This window comes from Schistocerca gregaria, chromosome 7 (assembly GCF_023897955.1).
Source record: "Schistocerca gregaria isolate iqSchGreg1 chromosome 7, iqSchGreg1.2, whole genome shotgun sequence".
NCBI classification, from domain to species: Eukaryota; Metazoa; Arthropoda; class Insecta; order Orthoptera; family Acrididae; genus Schistocerca; species Schistocerca gregaria.
The window spans coordinates 189,401,749-189,416,587 of record NC_064926.1 but is presented as its reverse complement, the minus strand read 5'-3'; the positions used below and the strand labels follow the sequence as shown (position 1 = coordinate 189,416,587).

The 14,839-nt window shown below is 44.9% G+C and overlaps 1 protein-coding gene across 2 annotated transcripts in view; it reads right to left on the bottom strand.

Annotated features, from left to right (window-relative positions):
• The window catches only part of LOC126281541 (leucine-rich repeat-containing G-protein coupled receptor 5-like), a 685,956-nt gene that overhangs the window by 481,862 nt on the left and 189,255 nt on the right, over positions 1-14,839 (bottom strand). The window lies entirely within an intron of this gene.

Genomic DNA, 14,839 nt, shown 5'->3' with positions numbered 1-14,839 from the left:
GGCACAAAGAAGGCGCCTACCAGGTACTCTGTAGTAGAGGGCCAAAGCAAGAATGGAAGCGGGAAAGTAGCAAACTGATGTGGCCCGATGGCTTAATGCGAAACTTTCTGTTGTTTCTCGGCCGTGGCGACAGTTTAAAACTGCATCCCGAAGGCCAGGGCAGGAATGACCATGCATCTTATCAGAATGAGAGGACTGTTCTTTGGCTGTATGTGTGCCTTTGACGCGTCTTCACACAAGGGAACGTCTAGAGTGGAGTCGTCAACATGTCACATGGATGGTCAAACATTGGCAAATGTTCTTTACACAGATGAGTCCGGATTTGATCTGAAGGGTGATTCTCGACGGATTAGCATCTAAAAGGAACATGGAACACGATTTTTGGGACTCAAACATTGTGGAAATGGACCGATATCGAGGAGGACCCCTAATGGTGTGAGCATGGATTATTGATCACTCGAACACCTGTCCATGAAATTCTACAGATGAGTGGGCATGTTATCTGCTGTCAGATATTGTGATGAGATCTTGGGACCTCTTGTGCTGTTGGTACGAGGTGGTGTGGGCCCAGACGTCTTATTGACGGACCATAATGCTCGGCCTCATAGAGCACAGATGCTTGATACTTTCTTGGAAACGGAAGATATTCCACAAATGACGTGGCCTGCTGGCGCTCCCGATTTGAATCCCATACGGCATGTCTGGGATGCATTAGATAGACGGGTTTCCACTTTAGCATCCACCAACCATTCTCCAAGACTTTCCAGCAGCTCTGCAAGAAGAATGAGCGTTATTGCCTCAACATGAGACCGATTACATCAGTCACTGCATGTCCCGTCGTTGCTGCCAGAGGCGCTCGCACCGTATACTGAGCACATTAACCAGTTGCTGGAATGTGTGTGCAAACCCTGTTGAGTTGGATTCTTGTCTACCGTTATACCTGTTGCAGTTGTTTACGTTCTGTATCTTTACATTGTTTCTACTTTATTATAACCTATTTGTACCGTTTTGTGCTAAAATAAACGAAACCTTGTAAAATTTCCGTTTATTGCTTTAATTGTGGACACCAATGCAAGTTTCATTACGTACTCACTGCGTACTCAAAACTGATAAGAGCGAACTAAAGCGATCGACAGGCATACTAGAGATACTGCCCAACACATCTGTCCAAAGCTTCATCGGATTTTCAACGTCGTTTCCATTTCGCGACCTATCGGACCTTACATTCCCAACAGCGCAAGTACTAATGGGTATCCTGTATGGCACCAGTCTTACAATCTGACCACAAGTTACTAGAAACGGCTGTGTAATGCGGAACTGATCACTAGTTGTCAGCAGAGGCGGATCCGGTAGTGTAACCGGAGGCGGCAAGTGCTGCGTCGTCTGTAGGGATGCTGTTCAAGCAGTGTTGGTCGGTCAGATGTGTCATCGGGGTATGAAATAAATCAGGGAAGTTTGAAATCTTCTACAGGTGCCCAAGTCGACTGTTACTGATGTGATTGTAAAGTGGAAAAGGAAAGAAAGAACTATAGCTAACCCAAGACCAGCCAACCCTGTACTGAGGGACAGGGACCGTCGAGCATTGCAGAGAGTCATTGTAAAAAGGTAGCATGAAATCAGTGGCAGGAAATGTTCGTGAGTTTCAAAGTACTACCAGCAGTCCAGGAAGTACAATGACGGTGCATATGGAGATAAAAAGAATGGGATAAACCTATTGTGTAGCTCCTACTCAGCCACAAATTTCTCAAGTCAGTGCTACGGGACGCTTGAGATGGTATAAAGAGCGACGCCAGTGGACAGTAGATAACTGGAATGATTTGGAGTGATAGATCAAGCTGTACATTGTGGCAACCGGAATGAAGCGTTTGGTTTTGGAGAAAGTTTCCTGCTGTTATGTATAGTGCCAGCTGCGAAGTATGGAGGACGTGGTCTTAGCGTAGGAGATGTTTTTCGTGGACAGGCTGTGGCGCCCTTATTGGGATTAAGAAAACTCTAAATGCGGAAGGGTACGCCGTTGGGATCCAAAACAAACTACATGAGGTGTATGTGTCTATGTACAACATGAAAACGTGTATCCCTGGGTGGTGCATAAGTTCGTAGCGTTTTTCCATAATTTTAACAATAATAATAATAAACATAGCAAAAAGTATTCAAAAATGGTTCAAATGGCTCTAAGCACTATGGGACTTAAACATCTGAGGTCATCAGTCCCCTAGACATAGAACTACTTAAACCTAACTAAGGACAGCATACACATCCATGCCCAAGGCAGAATTCGAAACTGCGACCGTAACAGCAGCGCGGTTCCGAACTGAAGCGCCTAGAACCGCTCGGCCACAGTGGCCAACTAAACACAACAGATATGCATAACATAGACTTTATTCATCAGTAATACAGTCTCCTTCGCTATTTACAACAGACTGCCAACGCTGCGATATCTTTTCGATTCTAAGACAGTAGAAATCACTTTGTTTTGACGTGAAGAACTCGTCGAGGCGTATTCACACCGCTTGTTCATCCAGAAAGGAAGTTCCGTGAAAATTGTTCGATAGTGAGGGGAAAGGTAAAAATCTGAGAGCGCAAAATTGGGTCAATAAGGTGAGTGTGGAATGACTTCTCAACCTAACTTCTGTATCGTGTTTCTTGTCAGTCCAGCAGAATGCGTTCGGTTGTCACCGTGGAGTAGCATCATTTCAGGCTGTCTTCCTGGTCGTGACTCCTAACTGCATCTGCAAGACGTCTCAGTTGCTGACAGTAAACGTCAACAGTGATGGTTATACCTCGGAGAAGCAATTCATAGTACACCGTACCATAGCAGTTCCACTAGATGCATAACATCTTTTGTGGATCAGCGTAGGTCTTTGGGCGGGGGCGGGCCAGAGTGGCCGAGCGGTTCTAGGCGCTTCAGTCTGGAACCGCGCGACCGCTACGGTCGCAGGTTCGAATCCTGCCACATGTGTGTGATGTCCTTAGGTTAAGTAAGGTTTAAGCAGTTCTAAGTTCTAAGGGACTGATGACCTCGGCTGTTAAGTCCCATAGTGCTCAAAGCCATATGGGCGGGTAGCTGCTGCTATGTTTTGGCTCAAACATTTTTTTTTATTACCTTAGCATAAAATCACCATTTCTCCTCACCAGTAACGAAACAGGAAAGAAATGTTCGTTGTTGAACACGAGCCAGTTGATGATGAGCACGAAATTATGCACATATGGGCACCCGCAGATTTTTCTGCTTTTGGCATGCAGCACCAATATACAGGATCTTTTTTTACTTTCCTGATCCCATGTAAATATCGCACAGGTGTGGAATGATCACAGTCCATCACATCTGCCACTTATCGAGTACTCTGACGTGGATCATTGTGGATTAATGCATTTAAACAATCTTCATCAAGAATAAGATTTTTCCTCTGCACCGGAGTGTGCGCTGATATGAAACTTCCTGGCAGATTAAAATTGTGTGCCGGACCGAGACACGAACTCGGGACCTTTTCCTTTCGCGGGCAAGTCTTCCACAATCTGAGTTACCCAAACATGACTCACGCCCCGTCCCCACAGCTTTAGTTCTGCCAGTACCTCGTCTGCTACCTTCCAAACTTTACAGAAGCTCTCCTGCGAACCTGCAGAACTAGCACTCCTGAAAGATAGGATATTGCGGAGACATGGCTTAGCCATAGCCTGGAGGATGTTTCCAAAATGAGACTTCACTCTGCAGCGGAGTGTGCGCTGATATGAAACTTCCTGGCAGAGTAAAGGTGTGTGCCGGACCGAGACTCGAACTCGGGACCTTTGCCTTTCGCGGGCAAGTGCTCTACCATCTGAGCTACCCAAGCACGGCTCACACCTCGTCGTCACAGCTTTACTTCTGCCAGTACCTCGTCTCCTACCTTCCAAACTTTACAGAAGCTCTCCTGCGAACCTTGCACGTCTAGCACTCCCGGAAGAAAGGACAGCGGAGACATGGCTTAGCCACAGCCTGGGGGATGTTTCCTTTCTTCCAGTAGTGCTAGTACTTCAAGGTTAGCAGGAGAGCTTCTGTAAAGTTTGGAAGGTAGGAGACGAGGTACTGGCAGAAGTAAAGCTGTGTGTACCGGGCGTGAGTCGTGCTTCGGTAGCTCAGATGGTAGAGCACTTGCCCGCGAAAGGCAAAGGTCCCGAGTTCGAGGCTCGGTCCGGCACACAGTTTTAATCTGTCATGAAGTTTCAATCTTCATCAAACCCCTAGTTGTCTTCCTGAAGACGGAGAGTCACTAAGGTCGAGACTAACCTCCTTTAAACGATATAACCATTTTCTTGCCATGCGTCCACAAAAGGAAATGTTATGCATCTACTGGATCAGCGATGATGTACGGTGTGATGAGCTACGAACTGCCTCTCCGAGGTGTGACCATCACTGCTGACATTCCTTGACAACAACCGAGACGTCTTGCAGACGCAGCCCACGAACAACCACCATCAAGGCTGCCTGAAGTGATGCTACTGTATGCAACGCCCTTGCGCAGTCTTCTAGACTGGTAAAAAACGCTATACAGGAGTTTGGTCGGGAAGTCATTCCACATTCACGTTATTCACCTTACCTTGCATCCTGAAATTTTTACGTTTTCCACTCTCTGTCGAACAACCTTCAAGAAACTTCCTTTCCGGATGAAAATGCACTCTGAACATCACGAGTTATTCGTGAAAATCCAATCTACAGTCGCTGACTTTAAATATTACCCCATCGTTTGCTCACTGTTGTAAGTAGTGAAGGAAAATATGTTATTGATTCTGAAGCCCCTGTTATTTGCATCTTTTGTGCACCAGACTATTTCCACTCCCTTCCCGTTTTTGTGTCCTCCTTATTTCACCTTGCCATCCTCTACGTACTCCTCCTACTTCTACTCCTTATTCTCCTCCTCTACCTCTGCTTTCTACTTTATTTTCCCCTTCCTCAACTGCTCCCTCACGGACTCGGGGCCCAGCACAAGCGCCCTACCAGTCAATGATTTAAAACGCCAGAATACTTACACCGAAAAGAAATAGAAACTAATACACCTGCGGAATATCGTGCAGGGCTTCCGCAAGCACGCATAAGTGCCGCAATACGATGTGGCATTGACTCGACCAGTGTCTGAAGTAGTGCTGGAGGGAACTGACACCATGAATCATGCAAAGCTGTCCATAAATCCATAAGAGTACGAGGAGGTGGAGATCTCTTCTGAACAGCACGTTGCAAGGCTTCCCTCATATGCTCAATAATGTACATGTCTGGGGAGTTAGGCGGCCAGCGGAAGTGTTTAAATTCGGAAGATTGTTTCTGGGGCCACTCTGTGACAATTCTGGACGTGTGGGGTGTCGGTTTATCCTGCTGGAATTTCCCAAGTCCGTCGAAATGCACAATGAACGTGAATGGAGGCAGGTGATGGGACAAGATGCTTACATACGTGTCACCTGTCAGAGTCGCATCTAGACATATCAGGAATCCCATACCACTCCAACTGCACACGGCCTACACCGTTACAGAAACCTTCACCAGAAACTGGTGGAGATTATAGAGCACTTGCCCGCAAAAGGCAAAGATCCCCAGCTCGGCATACAGTTTGAATCTGCCAGGATGTTTCATATCAGTGCACACTCCATAGCAGAGTGAAAATCTCATTCTGGAAACCTCCACCAGCTTGAACAGTCCCCTGCTGACATGCGAGGTCTATAGATCCGTGAGGTTGTCCGCATAGCCGTACACGTCCATCTACTCAATACAATTTGAAACGAGGTTCGTCTGACCAGGCAACTCGTTTCCAGTCATCAACACTCCAATGTCAGTGTTGGCGGGCCCAGGCGAGGCATAAAGGCTTGTGTTGTGCTGTCATCAAGGGCACACGAGTGGGTCGTTGGCTCCAACATCCCATGTCGATGTTGTTTCCTTGATGGTTCACACACTGACACTTGTTAAAGACCCAGCAATGAAATCTGCAGCAATGACGGAGGTGTTACGCTTCTGTCACGGTTACCGATTTTCTTCAGTTATCGTTGGTTCCGTTCTTGCAGGATCTTTTTCTGGCCGCAACGTTGTCGGAGATTTGATGTTTTACCAGATTCGTGATATTCCTGGAGCAGTCATGAAATATTCATCTGGGAAAATCCCAACTTCATCGCAAAATCGAAGGTTTTGTGTCGCAGCGCGGAGTGGCCGCACATTTTGGGGCACCATGTCACAGAGTGCGCAGCCCCTCCTGCCGGAGGGTAGAGTCGTCTCTCGGGAAAGGGTGTGAGTGTTGTTCTTATCATAAGTTAGTTTAAGTAGTGGCTAAGTCTAAGGACCGATGACCTCAGCAATTTGGTCCCTTAGGAATTCACACATATTTGAACATTTGATGCTGTGTCGCATCGCTCTTGCACCGATTATAGCACCATGTTCAAACTCAGTTAAATCTGGACAACCTGCCATTGTAGCAGCACTAACGGATTTAACAACTGCGCCAGACACTTGTTCTCTTTTATAGGCATTGCAGACTGCAGCGCCATATTATGACTTTTTACGCATATCTGTAAAAATGCGCATGCCTACAGCAGTTTCTTTGGCGCTTCGGTGTATTTTATGGGCATTCGATTCATGTAATGGCAATGTAATCGGTTTACATACAGGAGCACCAGTATGCAGTGGTGGAGTTGTAGGGGCTCTCCGGTACGGTGATGTCCAGACACATGGTTGCCGCCGGCCGCGGTGGTCTAGCGGTTCTAGGCGCTCAGTCCGGAACCGCGGGACCGCTACGGCCGCAGGTTAGAATCCTGCCTCGGGCATGGATGCGTGTGATGTCTTTAGGTAAGTTAGGTTAAGTAGTTCTAGGTTCTAGGGGACTGATGACCACAGATGTTAAGTCCCAAACTGCTCAGAGCCATTTGAACCATTTTTGAACGTGGTTGCCACCTTCAGATAGGTCCGCCTGGAGGTGAGGGGCCAACCCGCCCCACTATCTGGAGACAAGCCCAAGCAACCATCTCCACTTCCCAACTGCCACCGGCATCCAAAAAGGTGGCACCCCACAAGATTCTTTGGGCGCCCTTTGCATCCACCAAACTCATTTCCAAGAACAGTGAACGTCTCAGCTCTTGCTGTGTCTCATTTCTTACATATTCTGACCTCACCATCGTACTCTGCGTATCAAGGCGTTTCATTTGAGCCCAAACTCGATAGGGTAGAGTCAATTTTACATATTTCCAATTGATCGATATGCAAATCTAATAAATAAATCGCAAGTGCGCACCGATATTAAAAAGTTGAGGCTGGCGTACACAAACATTCAAGACACGATGGCCACAGGAGTTTTTGTTCGGCAGAGGCAACCAGCCTGCTGGAAAGTCCGTAGGAGGGTGAGTTAGCATGCAGCTGCTCCAGCCGGCCGACCGCTCAGGGTCCAAAACAGTTTTTTGCCGGAGAAAAGGGATAGTGGCCTGCGTGTTCACCTTAAAAGCAAAACCCGCTGTATTGTTTTGGAGAGCCCCAGCGTACGCAGTTTTTGACGGACCTAGTGCACAGTTTCAGAGTTCTCGCAGGTGTACAGTAAATGCCTAATGCAGATGCTATATATTTCCGGATTGGTCGGCTTAAACGGAGCGCCATTCTCACGTTTGTAAGAGTAGCGCTGATTGGCGGACTATTTCTGACTCAATGAGCTGGAGGAGAGAGTGAAATACAGCAGCTGATATACCCTTTCGCTTTTTGCATGGAGACGGGTCGTTCCGATTACACTCTTGAAGCACAAACACGTAGCGGGAGCGAGTGCGCTCGTGCGTGTATGCAGAGAGCGAGGAACAAAGTCTCTAATCTGTACTGCACTCAGAGAGCACCTCTGTCGCTAGCAAATCAGAGTGATTATATTGAGTCGCTCGCGATTATGCGTTTGCTCACGGTGTTGGCCGTGGCACTTAATGTGCGTTGTGAACACACAGTACTAGTTAGCGCCTGCGAGTGAACATTGAATGGCATCACGGTGGATAATTATTCAAGTTGAGTAGGCGTGGCTCTGAGCCATTCTGCCGAGTAAATAACAATCTTAAAGAAAAGGGATAAAAGAGCTTTCCCACACTTCGTATATAAATTTCTTTAGCAGGATTCCTATCCACAAGAGGTAACCTCCTATTCCGAAAAGAACCCAGAAATTTGTCATCAGTTTGTAAATAATAGTTTCCCTTGTTTTTCTCAGATTTTGGGATAAATAATATTTTCCGTTCATTTAACGTTTTTCTTACACTAACTAGCAATACTCCAGTACCCAAGTATCCCACTAGTTACATAAGAAAATAGAATATTTTTGTGACTTTTCCTTACAGCGGACGACTCCAGAAGATATTTATTGCAGAAAGTTTTTCAGGCATTTCTTTTTGGTACGTTAGGACCGTCTGCCTGACTTCTGTAGTAGTCTGAGGTGGAGATTGCTTCTTGCAGGAGCCGAAGGGTACTTGTCAGATCAATCCATTGCTCAACTCGTCAACATAATACCCACATACATACATCATTAAGACTACAAGACGCAGTGCAAGTTTTTCTTTTTTATGTTGAAAATTGCTAACATCGTTGCACGCCAGACGGATGGAGAAATGAATCCTGCTTACGAAGAAGGTGGAGACGGCGCCTGCGCAGCACTGTTGGCTACAGCTTTGACTGAAGGCGCTTCGATAAATAGCTAACACAACGCCACCCAATCGCCATTTACAAACAGAACTTCAGGTTTCGTTGGTAGCTCCTCTGATACAATTGTTGATAATTATGATTCTCTCGAATTTGCAGCTCGTCTAGTATCGAGAAACAGCCGCAGCTACAGTGTAAAAAATTTCAGGGTTTGTTTCGACATATTGGATTTGACCATTCCCATGCTACACACATCGGCGTCATCCAACATTCAAGAGACGTCGAATGCGAGAAAAAAGTAATCACTTCTGTAGAAAAGAAGAAAAGAACTCTCCAGTATCTGTGTACACATCACTGGACAGAAAACTGGTGCAAATAGTGCGAAATACCCCGATATATTTTGCTAACAGCTACGATTTGCGGTGACATCTGTGGTATCTCCTAAACTCAAAAAACGATTGACGTCTGAGCTCTCTTAGTTTATACCACACATGCAACCTTTGCATTTCATAACATGATGAATTAATAAATCTGTCTGCAGTCAACTCCGAGGTTCATTCGTGCTGCCACTCTGCTCTATGCAGCTAGAAGTAAGTCAAAATATGTTTATTGCGTAAACACGGTTCACACAGGCATCGGCCATGTTTTTCCAGTGGTGCCAACCTATCTTTGGTAGGAAATTACAAAAATACGTGTACTGTCGGTCATGTGACCTGCCTCAATGTTAACGCATCCTGAATGCATGCTAGCGTCTCTCGAAAATCTAATTATAGACAAGCTTCTCCCAGGAAATTTAAGGAATGTGAGGTTAAAAAAAAATGAAGCACAAATATTTATTACGCAGTAGAAGTAAGCTTGTTGATGGCTAGGATTATTTTAATTCATATTACGTTTTATATAAAAGCGATTGTTGATTTACTTTGTATATTACAGTAAAGAGATCCAACCTTCCACAAATCATTCTGCAATTTTAGTGAAATAAAAAAAACACTTCGCGATTCCGTAATATTTTCACAAGTTACGGAGAATTTAATATTCTGATAAATAGTAAATTTCGTGTGACAAGGGTAGACCTTTCGCCAGGTGCAAGTTTTTCGATTTGACGCCACTTCGGCGGCTTGCGCGTCGATGGGGATGAAATAATGATGATGAGGACAACACAACACGCAGTTCCTGAACGGAGAAAATCTCCGACCCAGCCGGGAATCGATCCTAGGCCCTTAGGCTTGACATTCTGTCGCGCTGACCACTCATCTACCGGAGGCGGACAATATTGTGACTAATATTTTATTAACATTAAGTTGCCTGATGTACGTATAAAACACGATTCTCTCTATTGTAGCATTAGTTGAGTAGACTTTTTGCAAACAGTCGTTTAATTAAATTTTGTTATTGCATCGTAAAGTCTCTCGTTGATACTTGATACAATTTTTAAATTAGGCAAATACATAATTCCCTCATGAAACCTGTTAACCTGTTATGGTCTTTCCTAGTTACAGAGCCTGCAGTCATGGTATGAGGTGCTAAAGTTAAGTGGTTCCAACATTAGAAATATGGACTTCTTACCTGTGTCATCAAACACAATTTCAGAAGGATTGCATATTATCTATTGAATCACCACCTGCTTAATAACTTGTTGGTCCATCTTTGGAATGCAATACGTCACCAGTGTTGAGTATCATGAATTCGAAAGTTTGTTGGTAGGTTTGTGGAGGTATGTTGCATCAGATATCCACGCACTGTAAATGTAATTTCCTTACGCAGCGGGCCTCTGATTTGTGTACGCGGTAACGGCGCCTGATAGCGACTCAAGTGGGTTGCACTGAATTCACATCAAGCGAATTTAATGGCCAAGACATCATTGTGAGTACACTATCGTGCTCCTCAAGCCACTGTAGTGCGATTCTGGCTGTGAGATACGGGCAATTATCCTCCTGGAAGATGATATCGTCGTGGGGCGAAGACATCAGCTGCCAGCGTTTCTTCGATTGCTACAACTCCCATTCGAGAGTAAGAGAACGTCTCCCACAGCATAATACTATTCCCACCAACCTGCGTCCGCCGCGAGCTGTACGTTACGTGCCGCTGTTTGCGTGGATGCGGCGATTGTGGAGACGACCATCAACCTGATGTTGGAAAAGACGTGATTCATTCGACGAGGACACGCTTACATTGATAGACGGACCATTGCACTCGTAAATGACGATGTCGTTGCGTTAACAAGTGAACACGTGACGCCCATTTGCTGCGGAGCTCCATGTTCAACAATGTGCGCTGGATGGTGAGTTCAGAAACACTTCTGCGTGAACCAGCACTGTGCTCTTTCGGCAGAGATGGCACAGATCAACATCTGTTCTACTTTATATGGTAGACAAGCCTCCGAACCTCATGCTCTGTGAAGGGTCGTGAACGTCCAACCATTTAGTGTCTTTTGGTAATTTCACATCCCTTCTACCTCTTTCCGTAGATGCTCATGACACTAGCACGTGAACATTCCACCATATACTCCATTTTCTAGATACTGCGGATAATAATAATATCACCTTTGTCAAAGTCGGTTATGTCAGTAGATTGCCCCATGTGCGCCCCGAATCGTCGCAGAATGAATCCCCACCCGTCTTTGAACCACTTATACAGGATGGTCCATTGATGGTGACTGGGCCAAATATCTCGCGAAATAAGCGTCAAACGAAAAAACTACAAACAACAAAACTTGTCTAGTTTGAAGGGGGAAACCAGCTGGCGCTATGGTTGGGCCGCTAGATGGTGCTGCCGTAGGTCAAACAGATATCAACTGCGTTTTTTAAAATAGGAATCCCCATTTTTATTACATATTAGTGAAGTACGTAAAGAAATATGAATATTTAAGTTGGACCACTTTTTTAGCTTTGTGATAGATGGCGCTGTAATAGTCACAAACGTATAAGTACGTGGTATCACGTAACAATCCGCCAGTGCGGACGGTATTTGCTTCGTGATACATTACCTGTGTTAAAATGGACCGTTTACCAATTGCGGAAAAGGTCGATATCGTGTTCATGTACTGACTACCGTGACCAAAATGCCCAACGGGAGTGTGCTATGTATGCTACTCGGTATCCTGGACGACATCATCCAAGTGTCTGGACCGGTCCCCGGATGTCAAATATTTTTACAAAGATTTTAGGAGGAGGATCTTAATTTGCTCACTGTGTGACAAGCTCGCCCATATTTTATGTAAGTAGCCAGCCAATGACAATTTACTGTGGCATTCTTGTTGCTACGTTTTCTCTTTCCTTACGTTCTACTTTCTTATGGTGCATTTTTCTTCTTTTCATGCTTTCTTTGCGTGTGTGTTTCAGTTTTATTAGGTTTGCCCACATTCATTCCCTTTAATGTGTGTAAGGGCGCTGATGACCTCGACCTTGAGCGCCCATAAGCCCCAACACACACACACACACATACACACACACACACACACACAAACACACACACACACACACACACACACACACACACACACACGATAGCTACGTTATTTAAGGAAACAGAAAGTGTTCAACCAGATGTGAAACGTCAACGAATAATGCAACAGATAATGATGCCCAAGTAGGTGTTTTGGCAGCCGTCGTGGCAAATCCGCACATCAGTAGCAGCCAATTTGCGCGATAATCGGGAATCTCAAAAACGTCGGTGTTGAGAATGCTACATCAACATCGATTGCAACCGTACCATATTTCTATGCACCACGAATTACATGGCGATGACTTTGAACGTCGGGTACAGTTCAGCCACTGGGCACAAGAGAAATTGCGGGGCGATGACAGATTTTTTTCACGCTTTCTATTTAGCGACGAAGCGTCATTCACCAACAGCCGTAACGTAAACCGGCATAATACGCACCATTGGGCAACGGAAAATCCACGATGGCTGCGACTAGTGGAACATCAGGGAATTTGGGAGGAAGGATAACTGGCCCCATTTCATCGATGGGAATCTAAATGGTGCAATGTATGCTGATTTCCTACGTAATGTTCTACCGATGTTCCTGCAAGATGTTTCACTGCATGACAGAATGGCAATGTACTTCCAACATGGTGGATATCCGGCACATAGCTCGAGTGCGGTTGAAGCGGCATTGAGTAGCATATTTCATGACAGGTGGATTGGTCGTCGAAGCACCATATCATGGCCCGCACGCTCACCGGATCTGACGTCCCCGGATTTCTTTCTGTGGGGCAAGTTGAAGGATATTTGCTATCGTGATCCACCGACAACGCCTGACAACATGCGTCAGCGCATTGTCAATGCATGTCCGAACATTGCGGAAGGCGAACTACTCGCTGTTCAGAGGAATGTCGTTACACGTATTGCCAAATGCACTGAGGTTGACGGACACCGTTTTGAGCATTTATTGCATTAATGTGGTATTTACAGGTAATCACGCTGTAACAGCATGCGTTCTCAGAAATGATAAGTTCACAAAGGTACATGTATCACATAGGACCAACCGAAATGAAATGTTCAATCGTACCTAAGTTCTGTATTTCAATTTAAAAAACTTAACTGATAGTAACTTTTCGTCTAAAATTGTGAACCATATGTTTGTGACCATTTCAGCGCCATCTATCACAAAGAGAAAAAAGTGGTCCAACTAAAACATCCATATTTCTTTACATACTACACCAATATGTAATAAAATGGGGGTTCCTATTTTAAAAAACGCAGTTGATTTCTGTTTGACCTATGACAGCGCCATCTAGCGGGCCCCTTCAAGCTAGACGAGTTTCGTTCTTTGTAGTAGTTTCGTTTGATGCTTATTTCGTGAGATATTTGGCCCGGTCACGAACAATGGACCACCTTGTATACTTTCCTTACCGTGTCACGTTCCCGCGAAATCCAGTGCACGTTATGTTTTGGCTTATCAGTACCTAGTTACAGGCAGTTTGCTTCTTTGGTATTCTCTAAGTCATATCCTTGTTCTTATCGGTTACATTATCTTGCTTGTATGATTCGTGTTTACGTGATTCGACAGTCCTAAGTAAGTTAAACCTTCTTTTATAGAACTGATTATGCCAGAAAAAGCTTGGAAAAAGCTTTTGACAATGTTGACTGGAATACTCTCTTTCAAATTCTAAAGGTGGCAGGGGTAAAATACAGGGAGCGAAAGGCTATTTACAATTTCTACAGAAACCAGATGGCAGTTATAAGAGTCGAGGGACATGAAAGGGAAGCAGTGGTTGGGAAAGGAGTGAGACAGGGTTGTAGCCTCTCCCCGATGTTATTCAATCTGTATATTGAGCAAGCAGTAAAGGAAACAAAAGAAAAATTCAGAGTAGGTATTAAAATTCATGGAGAAGAAGTAAAAACTTTGAGGTTCGCCGATGACATTGTAATTCTGTCGGAGACAGCAAAGGACCTGGAAGAGCAGTTGAACGGAATGGACAATGTCTTGAAAGGAGGATATAAGATGAACATCAACAAAAGCAAAACGAGGATAATGGAATGTAGTCAAATTAAATCGGGTGATGCTGAGGGAATTAGATTAGGAAATTAGACACTTAAAGTAGTAAAGGAGTTTTGCTATTTAGGAACTAAAATAAGTGATTATGGTCGAAGTAGAGAGGATATAAAATGTAGACTGGCAATGGCAAGGAAAGTGTTTCTGAAGAAGAGAAATCTGTTAAAATCGAGTATAGATTTAAGTGTCAGGAAGCCGTTTCTGAAAGTATTTGTATGGAGTGTAGCCATGGATGGAAGTGAAACATGGACGATAAATGGTTTGGACAAGAATAGAAGTTTTCGAAATGTGGTGATACATAAGAATGCTGAAGCTTAGATGGACAGATCACGTAACTAATTAGGAGGTATTGAATAGAATTCGGGAGAAGAGGAGCTTGTGGCACAACTTGACTAGAAGAAGGGATCGGTTGGTAGGACATGCACAATTTCTGAGGCATCAAGGGATCACCAATTTAGTATTGGAGGGTACCGTGGGGGGTAATAATCGTAGAGGGAGACCAAGAGATGAATACACTAAGCAGATTCAGAAGGATGTAGGCTGCGGTAGGTACTGGGAGATGAAGGAGCTTGCACAGGATAGAGTAGCATGGAGAGCTGCATCAAACCAGTCTCAGGACTGAAGACCACAACAACAACAACAACAACAACCGTAGTGGTAGCGCGGTTCCAGACTGTAGCGCCTATAACCGCTTGGCCACTCCAGCCGGCATTTGAATATATGGTTGATCTTGT